This window comes from Anomaloglossus baeobatrachus, chromosome 3 (assembly GCF_048569485.1).
Source record: "Anomaloglossus baeobatrachus isolate aAnoBae1 chromosome 3, aAnoBae1.hap1, whole genome shotgun sequence".
Lineage (NCBI taxonomy): Eukaryota > Metazoa > Chordata > Amphibia > Anura > Aromobatidae > Anomaloglossus > Anomaloglossus baeobatrachus.
Window position 1 is genome coordinate 533,413,140 of NC_134355.1, and position 15,658 is coordinate 533,428,797.

Here is a 15,658-nt window from a genome sequence, read left to right on the forward strand (position 1 = left end):
CACACCTCCTTACTATGCTGGCAGCAGAGCTCAATGCCATCAGGCGGTCAAAGTTTTACTTTGAAATGTATGGGAAATGTGAGTCACACCGCTATTCCAGAGAATAGTAGTCAGGCAGGGTCAAAACATTAATTGAGGAACAGGAACAGAATGGGACGGCCAGGACTTAATCAGAAAACAAGCAGAGGTGAAATGCGGATCGGCCAACAAGGTACATAAACAGCAAGCAGGAAAAGTAGTCAGGTAACAAGCACACAAAATCATAAAACTGAACTGGGGGTAAAATTAACCAGAGGTTCATAGCTATGGCTGGCAGTGGTCTGCAGACAGGATGGGCATAAAAAAGGGTGTGGTGTCTTCCCATTGGTTGTAGCTGAATGATGGTATTTCATCTGTGAGATACCCACCAGCTACATTCAGCCAGAGATTCTGCATCTGTCAAGGTAATGCAGCCCAGTGGGTGAGCATAACCTGCGTCCACCTGCGCCGCTGGCATCGACTACTCTCCCATCATCAGCACTATTCATGAAAGGAACACGTTGTCACCTGGCGACCGGAGTACAAATTGACGGAGCGGACTCCGTTGGTGACTTAACAGCCGTGTGCGGCAATGATGCAAACCTGGCTGCAGGCCATCCTCAGGGCAATGTGACACACGTGCCTTGTATGGCTCACGTGTTGAACCGAATTCTCCAGCAATTTTTAAAACACCATCACGGCCTACATGGACTTGTGCAGCGTGCACGCTCGCTATGTGCTCACTTCCATCGTGCGCACACAGCAGCTCAACAACTTTCATCACTCCGGAAGTCTTAGGGTCTGGCAGTTAAACGCCGGAAATGCGATGTTCCGACACGCAGGAATTGGAATCTGCACATGTTGCAGCGTGTGTGGCAGCACCGCAGAGCCCTGCTGAAATACGGTATGACATATAGCCTGGGATAACTTGATCAAGAGGTGGTGCAGATCACGCTGCTGGAGTGGTGTCAGATCAAGGACCTATGCACCCTGCTACACAGTTCACAAATGTCGACGAAGATGTTTAGCACTGGCAATGTCATTCTCAGCGTGACAATTCTGGTCATCTACATGATGGAGCACACTGTAATTATTATTCGGAGTCAGGTGTTGGGACAAGAGGAAGGGGAAGAAGTACAGGAGGAGTCATATGCGGAAGGGATAACAAGATCTACGAGGTCCAGATGGTCAGCGGCACCTATGCGGCATTCATGGTGAGGGAGAGGGATTAACAAGGGCGCATAGTATCAGCAAAAAGTGTTGATGAAAGTGCAGGAGCCCATGAAGAAATGGAGGACGAACTGGCGATGGGCATGGAAGACTCAGCAGATGAGTGAGAGCTTGCTCACATTTCGGTTGTGCGAGGTTGTGGGGAGAGGGCAGAGGAAGGATGCACGATTCTCACCTCTCTGCCACCAACACACCAAGGACTTGGTCCTCCTGGATGCACAAGACACATGAGCACCTTCTTGCTGCACTACCTACATGACCCTCGGATTGTATGAATTTGAAGTAATCCTGAATACTGGGTTGCCACACTGTTAGATCCCCGGTACAAGACAAAATTTGGCGAACTAATTCCTGCCATAGAAATGGACGCACGTATACAGGAGTATCTGCAGAATGGGGTACGCAATCTTAGATCTACTTTTCCACTAAACACCAGTGCTGCACAGAGTGAATCTCAACGCTTTGTCATGGATAGGAGGACATGGTCTTTTCCTTGTCCACATCGGAGGGACCGAGGGATGGCTGCTGTGCTGAGATGGCGTTGAGTACGGTGTCCCTGCACAGTTGCACTTTTGGTCATATCCCAAAATGAGTTGAAAAAGGACAGATGCTGTTGGAAAGGGGAACAGGTGTGTTGGAAAGGGGAAAAAAGTTTTGGTCCGTGGATTTGGAGGTTAAGCAACTGTAACATTTGCTGAAGAAACACCATCTGTTACAGTGGGACTGGCAGATTTGGATAAAGTGGTATATAATCTGTGACCGCTATATAACGAAAATTAATAAGAAAAGAAAGAGAAGGGTATATATCCCCATCAGCAGTCAGTGTCCACCGTGCTCCCAGTTGGAAAAGGAGAGGTTGGCAACTGGAAGGTTTGGTGGAGGATACAGAGCTGTGTGGCTATGAAACTAATAGTAGCCTGAACCGAGTTAGACGCCATTCGGATCTGGAGACTGTGAGCCCTGTTAGCGTCACAGGGTCCACATGCCCGCCCAGCCCAGGAACTCCCTGTTAACAACACAGGGGCCATTGAGTACGCTGACCGTGTGCGTAGGGGCACACCTGTGGACAGCAGGCGCATCAGCAGCAGCAGGCCTGTTAATGCCACTGGGCTGCACAAGCAGGACTGGTAGGACAGGAGCTGGTCTTAACCATTCTGCGTTACCAACTGTGGTGGTGGCCTGCATCGACACCCTATCCCTGCCTACCTCTGGCCTAAAGCCGCAATGGGTTCAACACATGGAGGTGTGCTCTTTCGGAGCATAATAGAAGACTGCACACCTCCTTGTTGGCTCCAGCCCCTTTTATAACCTGGGTCCGCCCCAAACCAGGGTGAACCACAATGCACCTCCTGGAGACAAAAGTAGAGTGACACGTCATGAGTGGCATAACTAGCGTCCTATTTGGAACCGCAACTTCAATGATGACCTCATGGCTGCCATGACCCAAACACCTCACCAGTCATCGTCTGACCATCAATAATGCGGTGACAAGTCATAGGTGTGGGCCTCTGCAAGCCATTTGGGAGGACACCTGATGCCCTGTGGTCTATATGTGCCCCCCACATCAGGGCCATGGCCAAAGAGTTCATTACCGGACCTAGTCTCTGATGCAGTAAGTGCCTGAGCATGCTCAGTAGCATGAAATACAGTCTCTGAAAAAAGACTATCAGCTTTAGCATGGTGTCTAGGCACAAAACAGGACTTAGACCCGGCACGGAATGCAAGCACCTGTGCAAAGAGGCTTTTCACACTTAGTGTGGGAGCATGCGCTGTATCCCGAAAAGAAGACTTAGCGTCAGGAATAACACATTCAGGCTGAGCATACTCACTAGGCGAAACACTGTAATTATGCTGCAGCTGGGGTACATCGGCACACGCATGCGCAATAGCTGCCTCTCCACACTTAGACGTGGAGGGGAAATTGCTCTTGGAGATGCTGTCTATGAACAGAAGGAAAAGCTAAAGGAAGCCTGACTTTCTATCCCTCCGAATTATGAAATGCAGCAATGAATTCCATGAGTTTTCTATAACATTAGCGTAGCAAAATGTGCATGAGGGTGTCATGTAGAGGTGCTATAAATAGCTTGTCACCAGTGGGGCACTAATGGAATACAACAGCCAGTTCTATGATGCCACTAAATGGCAGTATTTTTTGCTATCATTATAGCTTATTAAACACAGAGCAGGAGGGTGTCATGCAGAGGTGCTGCACATAGATTTGCACTAGTGTGAATAGACAAAAGTACAATAGTCACGTTTAGGATGCCACTAGGTACACTGAGTGTTTGCTAGTATAATGGCTTAGTTTAAAAAAGTTTGAGTGTGCAATGCAGGCAGACGTGCTGCAAATATGTTTACAATAGTGTGAATAGACAAAAGTACAATAGCCACGTTTAGGATGACACTAGGTACACTGAGTGTTTGCTAGTATAATGGCTGAGTTAAAAAAAGGTGGAGTGTGCAATGCAGGCAGACGTGCTGCAAATATCTTTACAATAGTGTGAATTGACAAAAGTCCAATAGCCACGTTTAGGATGCCACTAGGTACACTGACTGTTTGCTAGTATAATGGCTTAGTTATAATGAGTTGGAGTGTGCAATGCAGGCAGACGTGCTGCAAATATGTTTACAATAGTGTGAATAGACAAAAGTACAATAGTCACGTTTAGGATGCCACTAGGTACACTGAGTGTTTGCTAGTATAATGGCTGAGTTAAAAAAAGTTTGAGTGTGCAATGCAGGCAGACGTGCTGCAAATATGTTTACAATAGTGTGAATAGACAAAAGTACAATAGCCACGTTTAGGATGCCACTAGGTACACTGAGTGTTTGCTAGTATAATGGCTGAGTTAAAAAAAGGTGGAGTGTGCAATGCAGGCAGACGTGCTGCAAATATGTTTACAATAGTGTGAATAGACAAAAGTACAATAGTCACGTTTAGGATGCCACTAGGTACACTGACTGTTTGCTAGTATAATGGCTGAGTTAAAAAAAGGTGGAGTGTGCAATGCAGGCAGACGTGCTGCAAATATCTTTACAATAGTGTGAATAGACAAAAGTCCAATAGCCACGTTTAGGATGCCACTAGGTACACTGACTGTTTGCTAGTATAATGGCTTAGTTATAATGAGTTGGAGTGTGCAATGCAGGCAGACGTGCTGCAAATATGTTTACAATAGTGTGAATAGACAAAAGTACAATAGCCACGTTTAGGATGCCACTAGGTACACTGACTGTTTGCTAGTATAATGGTTTAGTTTAAAAAAGTTGGAGTGTGCAATGCAGGCAGACGTGCTCTGCAAATGTCTTTGCACTAGTGGGACTATAGCAAAGTCGAATAGCCACGTTTAGGATGCCACTAGGTACACTGAGTGTTTGCTAGTAAAATGGCTTAGTTTAAAAAAGTTGGAGTGTGCAATGCAGGCAGACGTGCTCTGCAAATGTCTTTGCACTAGTGGGACTATAGCAAAGTCCAATAGCCACGTTTAGGATGCCACTAGGTACACTGAGTGTTTGCTAGTATAATGGCTGAGTTAAAAAAAGGTGGAGTGTGCAATGCAGGCAGACGTGCTGCAAATATCTTTACAATAGTGTGAATAGACAAAAGTCCAATAGCCACGTTTAGGATGCCACTAGGTACACTGACTGTTTGCTAGTATAATGGCTTAGTTTAAAAAAGTTGGAGTGTGCAATGCAGGCAGACGTGCTCTGCAAATGTCTTTGCACTAGTGGGACTATAGCAAAGTCCAATAGCCACGTTTAGGATGCCACTAGGTACACTGAGTGTTTGCTAGTATAATGGCTTAGTTTAAAAAAGTTGGAGTGTGCAATGCAGGCAGACGTGCTCTGCAAATGTCTTTGCACTAGTGGGACTATAGCAAAGTCCAATAGCCACGTTTAGGATGCCACTAGGTACACTGACTGTTTGCTAGTATAATGGCTTAGTTAAAAAGAGTTGGAGTCTGCAATGCAGGCAGACGTGCTCTGCAAATGTCTTTGCACTAGTGGGACTATAGCAAAGTCCAATAGCCATGTTTAGGATGCCACTAGGTACACTGAGTGTTTGCTAGTAAAATGGCTTAGTTTAAAAAAGTTGGAGTGTGGAATGCAGGCAGACGTGCTCTGCAAATGTCTTTGCACTAGTGGGACTATAGCAAAGTCCAATAGCCACGTTTAGGATGCCACTAGGTACACTGACTGTTTGCTAGTATAATGGCTTAGTTAAAAAGAGTTGGAGTCTGCAATGCAGGCAGACGTGCTCTGCAAATGTCTTTGAACTAGTGGGACTATAGCAAAGTCCAATAGCCACGTTTAGGATGCCACTAGGTACACTGAGTGTTTGCTAGTAAAATGGCTTAGTTTAAAAAAGTTGGAGTGTGCAATGCAGGCAGACGTGCTCTGCAAATGTCTTTGCACTAGTGGGACTATAGCAAAGTCCAATAGCCACAGATAGGATGCCACTAGGTACACTGAGTGTTTGCTAGTATAATGGCTTAGTTATAATGAGTTGGAGTGTGCAGAGGACAGGAGGGTACAGTGGCAGGATTGTGGGGCTCTGGGTAGAGGAATGGAAGCCTGCCTTTCTATTTCCTCCTAATGGTGAAATGCAGGGAGGAAATCCCTGACCTTGGCTACACAGACGCTGTTGCTGTTTGCAGGACCTGTCACCTATGGCTCTCTGACCCTGCCGGTTTGAGTCCTTAAAAGGACTGCTAGAATGTGCTCTCCCTAAGCTGTCTAACGCTGTGTATGCAGCGCATACAGCTGTATCGGCGATAGGACTCAGGAGGAAGGAGCTGCGACAGTGATGTCTGACACCAAAGACGCAGAAGGCAGATAATGGCGTCCTGGAGGAAAATGTCCGTTTTTATAATGCAGGGACATGTGACATGGACATCCTATCACACATGCCGTTGCTTCTCTGGCTAAAAGTCCACTTAGCTGTGTGTGTGTCTGGGATTGGCTGACATGCTGGCCCGCCCCACTACACGCGCGCGCTTAGGGAAGGAAGACAAGAAAAAAAAAAAAAAATTGCGATCGCCATTATAGAAACAGCAGTGATCTGAAGGCGCTGTTCACGCACACTATACACTGAAATGTCATAATAGTGTGATTCACAGAGTGACTTACACTATTACAGCAGAAACCAAGGTAGGATTTAGCTGTTTTTTTGCTGCTAGAACCGTTCTCGAACGTTTCTAGAACTATCGAGCTTTTGCAAAAAAGCTTGAGTTCTAGTTCGATCTAGAACATGCCCCAAAATCACTCGAGCCTAGAACTGGAGAACCACGAACCACGAACCGCGCTCAACTCTAGTCAGTATATGTAGAGAGAATAATTGCTTGAGGAAAGCTTCAAATAAGGAGCTTAAACGCCGTATGAATTTGTGAATAAGGTTCACTTTTTCACTGATATGCATTGGAGTGGTATTTCAAATCATTTTTCTTTTAGATAGAACACATAGCTAGATATACACTATAGATAGATAGATCATTAGATAGATAGATATACAGTTGTGCTCAAAAGTTTACATAACCAGGCAGATTTTGTGCTTTTTTGGCATTTTTTCAGAAAATATCAATGACAACACAAAACCTTTTTTTTCCACTCATGGTTAGTCGTTGGGTGAAGCCATTTATTGTCAAACTACTGTGTTTTCCCCGTGTTTCAACCAAGTCTTTCCACCCGTAGATTATATGTGGAACAAGGCCATGAGAGGTTACCTCCCGTGGTCTTTAGGACCCCTTCTGTCTGTGCCCGGGTTGAGCTGCACCAGCTCCAGTCAGCAGGCCTTTGCTTCTCCACTGCTCCTCTCCAACTCCAGACTAGAATAACTCCACGCTTCACACTGTTTTCCCACTTGCTCTATTGTTTTCCTACTCCTATGACTCCATCCCCCAGCCTGGCTTCGGGTATAATCATGCCCTTGCCATGTCTGGTGAGGTGTACCTGAGCCTTGGTGTTGTGCTTTTGTGTAAACCCATGATGACCTCCTCCCTACCCATGATGGAATACCATACCTCTGAATGAGGTGCAGTACCTCCATGGTGACTGAAGCCTCAGGGGCACCACACTGGCAAACAATAAATACTCGCACATATAACCTTAGACCTATATAACCTTATAACCTGTTCAGCCAGGTACAACTAGGCAGCTGGGGATTGGAATCCGCAGCACAGGTTAGCCCAAGCTTTATGGGCCCCTCTGCTGTGAATTTCAGTCCGCAGCCACCCCAGAAAATGGCGCTTTCATAGAAGCGCCATCATCTGGAGCTGTATCCAACTCTTCCAGCTGCCCTGGTGATGGGTGGCTCGCTGGGTAGTAATGAGTTAATACTAGCTTTGTTTTACTAGCTAATATTCAGCCAGAGATTCTTAATATCAGGCAAGTTTCACCCGGCAATTAAGAATCTCCAATAAAGGGTTAAAAAAAGACACCACACAGAGAAAAAATATTTTAATTGAAATAAATACACAGACACAATTAGAGACTCCATGTTTATTACTCCCCCTACCCCCTCCACGATCCTGGTCTTCTGTCTTCTTTCTCCTTCAACCCATGCAGCTCTGCTACATCAGACAGCACTGCATGGGAAGAAGACGCTGCTGCTCCCCATGCAGTCTAATCACTCACGTCACCGCTGCCACCGTTGAAATAGTAATCTGACAGGCAGGTTACTATAATAACAAGCAACGGTGATCTCCGTTATTCACCGCCTGTGGCATCCAGTCCTTGCATGTGGGATGACTCTGTAAAGAGCGCCCACATGCAGGAATGGGGAGCCAAGCATGTGCCCAAGCATCTCGCTGGTACACGGAGATACTCAAATGAGCACCGTGTACCAGAGAGATGCACTGACAGGACCTAGTATGACGTCTAGCCATGTGACCAGTCTGTAGCCAATGAGATAATACACACGTGACTGGTCACATGCTATGACGGTGTCACGGAAGGTCCTATCATCAGTGCTGGTTATAGGGAGGGCACAGCAATGATCGGAAGGAAAAGTGGTGGGAGACCGAGTGCAGGACGCGTCATGGGGACCTGTAAGTATAATGGCAATGTTTATTAACTGTATGTGTACAGGTAAAATGTGTTTGTGTTTGCCTGCCATAGTTTTCAATGGGGTTCGAAGGTGTTCGTCGAACGTTCATCGAACGTTCACCGAACTGAGCTGCCGTTCGACGAACTGAACTGAACTCGAACACTAGGGAGGTGGCTCAACACTACATGTGACATGCACAGCCAATGAAAAATGCCCTTGCTTGTCTGGCAAAATCCACTTTGCTGTGTGTGTGTTTGTGATTGGCTGACAGCCTGGCCTGCCCCACTGTACGAGCGGTTAGGAAAAAAAATGGTGATCGCCATTCTTTCAGCACTCAGCAGCACTGATCTAAACCCTGTCCCCCCCTCACACTATACGCTGAGTTTTGATAATATCATTATTAACAGTGACTGACAGTATTACAGTAAAAAGCCAGCTGGTAACTAGCTACGCTTTTGGTGATCGAACCGTTATCGAACGGTAACTCAAACGGTCAAACGTGAAGCAAATCATTTGAGTTCGTCGAACGACTCGAACATCGACAAAAACAACTCGAATTTGAAATTGACGAACGGATCGATTGGAACATCGCTCATCTCATCTGAGGAATACCTCGAGTTTCAAATTTCTAACTAAAGTAATTTTGCAGAAAATAGAAAACAAGTAACCTAGCAGGCATTCGAAGCCCCAGGTATGTGTTTTAGGGTTAGTAACCTTCTTATCCATATTTTATGTCATGTAGAGATTAATTTTTGTAGTCAATACTTAACATTTTTTTAGGAATACACTTTGCAATCTGTGTTCCTCCAGTATCAAGGCCTTTGGCTCTCCACATTTACCGTGGTGAACACTTTCATATTCAGGCTAGTTGCATTCTGTATAACATTGGGCCCCATTGTCCCTAGGATGAGGAACCAGACAAGTTTATAAAAACCAGGAAATAATACTGTGGAACAGAGAAGCGCAATAGGTTCTTACCCGGTAGGGAAAATAATAGACAAAAATTAAGGCTCACTCACCTATTTAGCTTGTGACAGTCCCAACCCCTTTAAACACGTGCAGTGATGGTATCAGCCGATGGCCTGGAAGTGTAAGACATAGAACTCAATATGAGACGAAATCGGGTATATGCTGCGCTAACACCATGGAATCTGATATTAATATAATTCCTTTATTGTTTGAACAGGTTGACACGTTTCAGACATCCATCTCCTTCATCAGGATATGAAAGGAACAGTTCCTTTGATGTCCTGATGAAGGAGATGGATGTCTCTGAAACGCGTCGACCTGTACAAACAAAGGAATTAATATCAGATTCCGTGGTGTTAGTGCGGCATATACCGATTTCTTCTCTTATTGAATTCTAAGTTTATAACAAGAAATTCTATTTACTTAAAGGAGTTCTCCCACATATAAAATGTATTATAATCAATAGACCTTGCAATAATAATTTCCACTATTGGATGTATTTTAAAAAAATATTCCTGTGGAAAGATAATCTTATATATGTGCCCCTGCTATGTACTGTGTAATGGCCATGTTTCACCATACAGGGACATGGTCTGATCATACCACATCTCTGCAGTGGAGAAAGTGAAAAAGTATATAGACATTACAGCATAGGATCATAAATGATTCTTTATTTGAGGTAAATCATTTTTTAAACACAAGCAGAAAAATGCTTTACCTCGAAGAAAGAATCTTCTATGATCCCCTGATGTGCTATCTGTATAATCTATTTTACTTTCTCCCCAGCCTAGGGGATGTGTTATAATCAGACCATATCCATGTACGGTCAGACATGGCCATGACACAGTACATAGCACGGGCACATTTTAAAATGATCTCCTGGCATTTGTTAATACACTTTAGATTTCTATCTATTTTCCCATGATTACTTTTAGAAATGCTAATCCCTGAAATTAATTTAATATATTTTTACTATCTATTTCTAAAACATGAATTTCCTTTTTCACTGACCTAATCCTTCTCCCAAAGTCCATTTCTCCACTCTCTAACTCAGTTTGGACTTTTCTCTAAAATACCTGCCAATTTACTTTCTGATGTTTCATGTCTACTTGTCACAAGTTTAACACTAGGACTACTGGACTCGTGACACCTAGTAGAACTACTTAATGGAGTCATTTTGACTACTGACGTGTTTTCGTTTATTTTTAGAGTTTCATTTGTGGTTATTTATTAATAATTATATTTTTTTTAATGTATTATTATTGTGAGATCCAACAGTAATGCTTTGGAATGTTTTTTTTCTGATTTTTTTTCATATTTTTCTACAGGAAATAACAAAAGTCAACTAAGTAAAACAATAATAATAGACATTTTAAAATAATTTATTATTAAAGTGCACACATATAAACAACAACTCAAGAATAACAAGCAGAAAAAATGTTGCTAGAAATGCATCTAGCTCCTCATCAGAAAGCGTAAACTCTTCATTATTGTTCTGGCATGCTTCTGCAATAGTACAGTTCTTTATGTGAGTCAAGATAAATGAATCAAAAAATAATCTCCATGTACTCAAAGGACTATCACTAATTATATTTCTTCTGGCGTATCCTGTAGGGCCAGGTGCTTCTCTAAGAACGTTTTGTTTTTCCCGCCTACCAGGTAAGTTTTCTCCAATCTCAAGAGGTTCCCATTGAATACCATAGCTGAAACTAGTATTCCTGGAGATTCGCCTTCTGTGGTGTTGGTTGCATCACCTTCGCTGCCATCGCCTTCTGTTGTGGATACATATCTGGGATGTTTTGCAGATTTTTTCTGTCCACGACCGGGAGAATGGTCGCGAGGCAACATCAACGCATGAGCCTGATCCACAATTGATGAGCTTGCAATGTCTGGCAAAAAAAGTTGATGAATATTTAGAATTTGTGTTTAGTAACTCAGTGTGTGGAAGAACAAATAAATACACATAACTACTTACCTTCCAGATTTGTTTCTTCTGAGTCTTCAGATTCACTCGAAATATTTTGAGGATTGAAATCTTCATCACTGTCCGTATCAATTTGAGTATCCTGACATTCGGATTCCGATTCATCCTCTGGTATGGATTGCAAAATAGCCAGAATATCTTCAGGCTTTACCGCACGTCTTCTAGCCATATTAGTAAATTGGAGAAATTCCACTTGAGAGTTCACTGGTTCACTACTGAAAAATAGAAATGAAAACTATAAGAAATAATACATGTTCTGCCACCTTCAAACGTAGGTGGGTTGAATCAGTTGACAGACAGCTAAAGTCTTTCCTAAAATAATCGAATAATATGACAATAAATTGTTGTATATACCTGTAACAGTTTTCAGAGCTCTTATGTCTGTATCTGTTGTCTTTGTCTCCCCAAGTGAAATGAAAGTAATTTAGTATCCAAACTTACTGTCTACTGCTAGGACCAGAGAAAAACACCTCCCTTCGTTAGCATAAGATAAGATAAGAGCCTACAGTTTTACAAAAAAGCTCTATTCAGATCAGCATTTCACAGTAATACAACCAGGTAACACTATGAAAATGTGAAAAGTTGACATCTGAATTGAACTACATCTATATGAACATCAGGGTAAATAAGATACAGTGAAAAAATTATGCACAACTTTACAGCAACTTACAGCAACTTTTAGTGACAAAAGGACAGCAAAATATAGCAGGTAGTCAAAATGGCTACCTTTAGTAGTTAAAGGTGAATGTTGAAATAAATGCGCAATTTTTGCACCTAAATTATTTATTGCCACAAAATCTTTTTTAACATCCTATTTGAGGAAATGTCACGGAGTCTCAAGCTGGAATTCCAAAAAATATAGTCCCAGAGGAGAAATACATAGTGTGAAGTAGTCAAAATGACTACCTCAGTAGTTCTAGTGTTAAGTGCTCCGCCACCCTGCTAGAACTCTCTTAGCCGACACAGCAGACCCTGTTCCATTCAGTTGAAGTGTATCTGTAGAATACAGATTGCACCACAATGAATAGTCAGTCCAATAATCTATGATCCAAAATCTTTCTCTGCACCAAAAGTCCACAAATATAAACTAAGCAGCAACAACCTCTGCTTTTAAAGGCATTATCCACCATTCGAACAGCCCATTTTCAATCCCTATATTTTCACCCATTCAATTAACAAACCTATACCAACCTTAGTTGCAGGCGCCATTCCAGTAGGGTCTGTACTGGCTCACAAAGGGATCATGGCAAATCAGCACAGGTTTAATGTTCCACTTCTTTGGACATAATTGACATCCAGAGGAAGAGAAGGCTGTGACTGCTCTCTCACTTCCTCGGATGTCTGATTTGTCCAAAGGAGGGTAGAGTGAAGTCAGCATTGCTTACACCCAGGGTTCGCTTCACATTACAATGTGATGTGATCCCTGTGAGAGCTAGTGCCAACACTACTGGAACAGCACCTACACCTTTGGTGAGTATATGTATTGTTACTTTACTGAGGGGAACCATAAGGATTGAGAAGGGGTTATCCAAATAGTGGACATTCCATCTAACTTTAATTTGTAGCTATGTAACATGGCTTGGGATGGTAGCTGTTAGCGAGGCACTTACTTTCCATATTCCTGGAAAAAAGGGGTTCCTAGATGTTTGTGTGGTCAAACTACTGCTGTGGTGAACACCTTCATATTCAGGCCGATCGTGCTCTGAAAATTATCGGGCCCCTTTGTCCCCAGGATGAGGAAGCCAGTTAGGTTGATAAAAACAAACAAGTTTATTTTAACCAATAGATGTTGGAATAATAATAATTTCCACAATTAGATGTGTTCAAAAATATGTTCCTGTGCTCAAATACCCTTACATGTGTCCCTGCTATCAACTGTGCAATGGTCATATCTGTCCTTCCAGGGACATGGTCTGATCATACCACAGCTACTGGGCCAGGTAGGAAGTAAAAAAGTATAGATGTTATAGCATGGGATAGCAAATGATTCTTTCTTTGAGGCAAAACAGTTTTAAAAACAAGCAGGGAAATGCTTTAACTCACAAAAAGAATCAGCTGTGTTCTCATGATGTGCTATCTGCATACTCTCTGTTACTTTCTCCACAGCCTAGGAGATGTGTTATAATCAGACCATATCCATGTATGGTCCGACATGGTCATTACAAAGCACATAGAAGGGGCACATTTATAAAATTATCTCAACACAGGAACATTGTTTTTAAACACATCCAATTATTAAAATTATTGTTGTTCCAACAGCTATTTATTAAAATTTACTTTAAAATTAACATTGTTGGTGGAAAAACCCCTTTAAGAATGCACTTAGGTACAAATGATGGCAGGTAGCACAACGGGCGGACATATAATTGATGCAACCTGTGCAACAACACAGGGGCTTAATAGTTAATGGGGCCCATGTCCACCTCCAAAGCAAGTGAAATTGTGCAACGGGATGAGCTATTAGACTGCAAAGGGCCCATATATTGATCTTGCATAGGTACGCTTGAATTTTTCTTCTGCATAATAACGAGCCACATATATAGGGGAAATGGGCAACAGCACTTTACTTGAGAACATTGCACAGGCAGAACACATGCAGTGAACCTCTATCTTCTTGACACAGGGTCACAAAGGTTATCATGTTACACTGTGAACCCTGTACCCAGACTACTTGCTTTGATTCATTACAAGGTCCACTCCTAGAGCCACTACCCTCTTCTTGTGTTCTTGACTGGGCAGATTCGTTTTCTTCCTAAGGTTTCCACGACTGGCCAAAACTGGACTCACTACCACAAAAGTCAAGTCTCTTTCTAGCAGTTATCACCCACTTGCTTGTATGGTAAATCTCTGTTGCCATTAACGGTTTATGTCTGGACTTGCTCCCTTTCCTTGACACATACCCAGCTTGTCTTATTTCTGAAGGAGTCACTACTTCATTGCTCAAACACAATTTGCCCGAAGGGCAACAAGAGGTACCCTAACTAAAGACCTATGAAAATTAAACTTTTAATAACTCAATTCAAAAGACAACATTAAAACTAGCGTGTATGGCAACCAGATCCATTCATTAATTTAGGTTTCTGGTTGCGGACCAGGCACCAATACTATTGGATAAAGATCCTATAACTGATTATAAAGGTGGTATGACCCTACACTACATACCTAAAATCATTCAGCTAATAGCCTCCCCGACATGTTTTACCATGACTGTCTTCATCAGGGAGCCATCATATCCCTTGTCTAAGAATTGCAGTGCCATCAAAATAGGAAAAAAATAGCACAGCTATGTACACAGAGTACATTATACAATCTATAAAATTGGTTTTAAGGTGTACAACCTCATTAATTACAACTACAATGTATAGAAAAAATATAACATAGAGTAATATATTATAGCCAAAGAATTTATGAATACTACTACACAGTGTAGCATTCTGTAATATTGATTTTAAAATGTACACCTTCAGTCCTTGATATAGTCTAAATGCCTGACATGAATAACAAACATGGAACACAAGCAGCTATCCATATTATAGCAGAAGAAATGTTTTTGTAGATTCAAGAAAACCAACTCCAGGAAGTATTACATTTGTGTATTCTAGTCAGTGTCGCTGTTGCCCTGTAGAGAGCCACCGGGTATCCTTTCAACATTGCGAGGTCTGTCAGCTTATTGTATAGAGCCCTCGGGACACTTTTTAATGCCTTAAAATTTTCAAAGGATACAGTAATCCATGTACACCATATCAGATCTTCTAGATTTTCTCCCATCAAAACTATCACCTGTGTTTGTTCCTGCAGCAGTGAGGTTCCCCTTTTCATCTCATATGAGTAAGAGTGTTCGATTTGATAATTTAAAGAACACTTTCAAATTTTATATATATATATATATATATATATATACAGTACAGACCAAAAGTTTGGACACACCTTCTTATTCAAAGAGCTATATATATATATATATATATATATATATATATATATATATATATATATACATATATATATATTAATATTAATTTAAGGCATCAACCGGCTGTATTAAAAATGATGGCCGGAATGTTTTACAGAAGCGTTGGTGCTCTGCAATGTGAGTATTGTCTGGGATTGTCAGGATTGCAGAGTCATTGAAGGGTGTGTGAGGCTGATTAAACAATCCTTACCACCTGCAAACAGAATACAACACTAAAGGATGTGACATCCTGGCAGGAAATGAAAAATGAAATGAAAATGCTGAAGGTGACACTGCAGAGACCCCAGAGGAAGTTGAAGGTAATGCAGCAAATACCCCAGAAACAGCTGGTGCTGAAGTGAAGAGAGCTTCTGAGGAGGTGAATTCTGGACCAGAGGTCTCATCCTGGACTGAGAGCTTGCATGACCTGCTTGGTAAAACCAAGATGGATGATATAGAGATT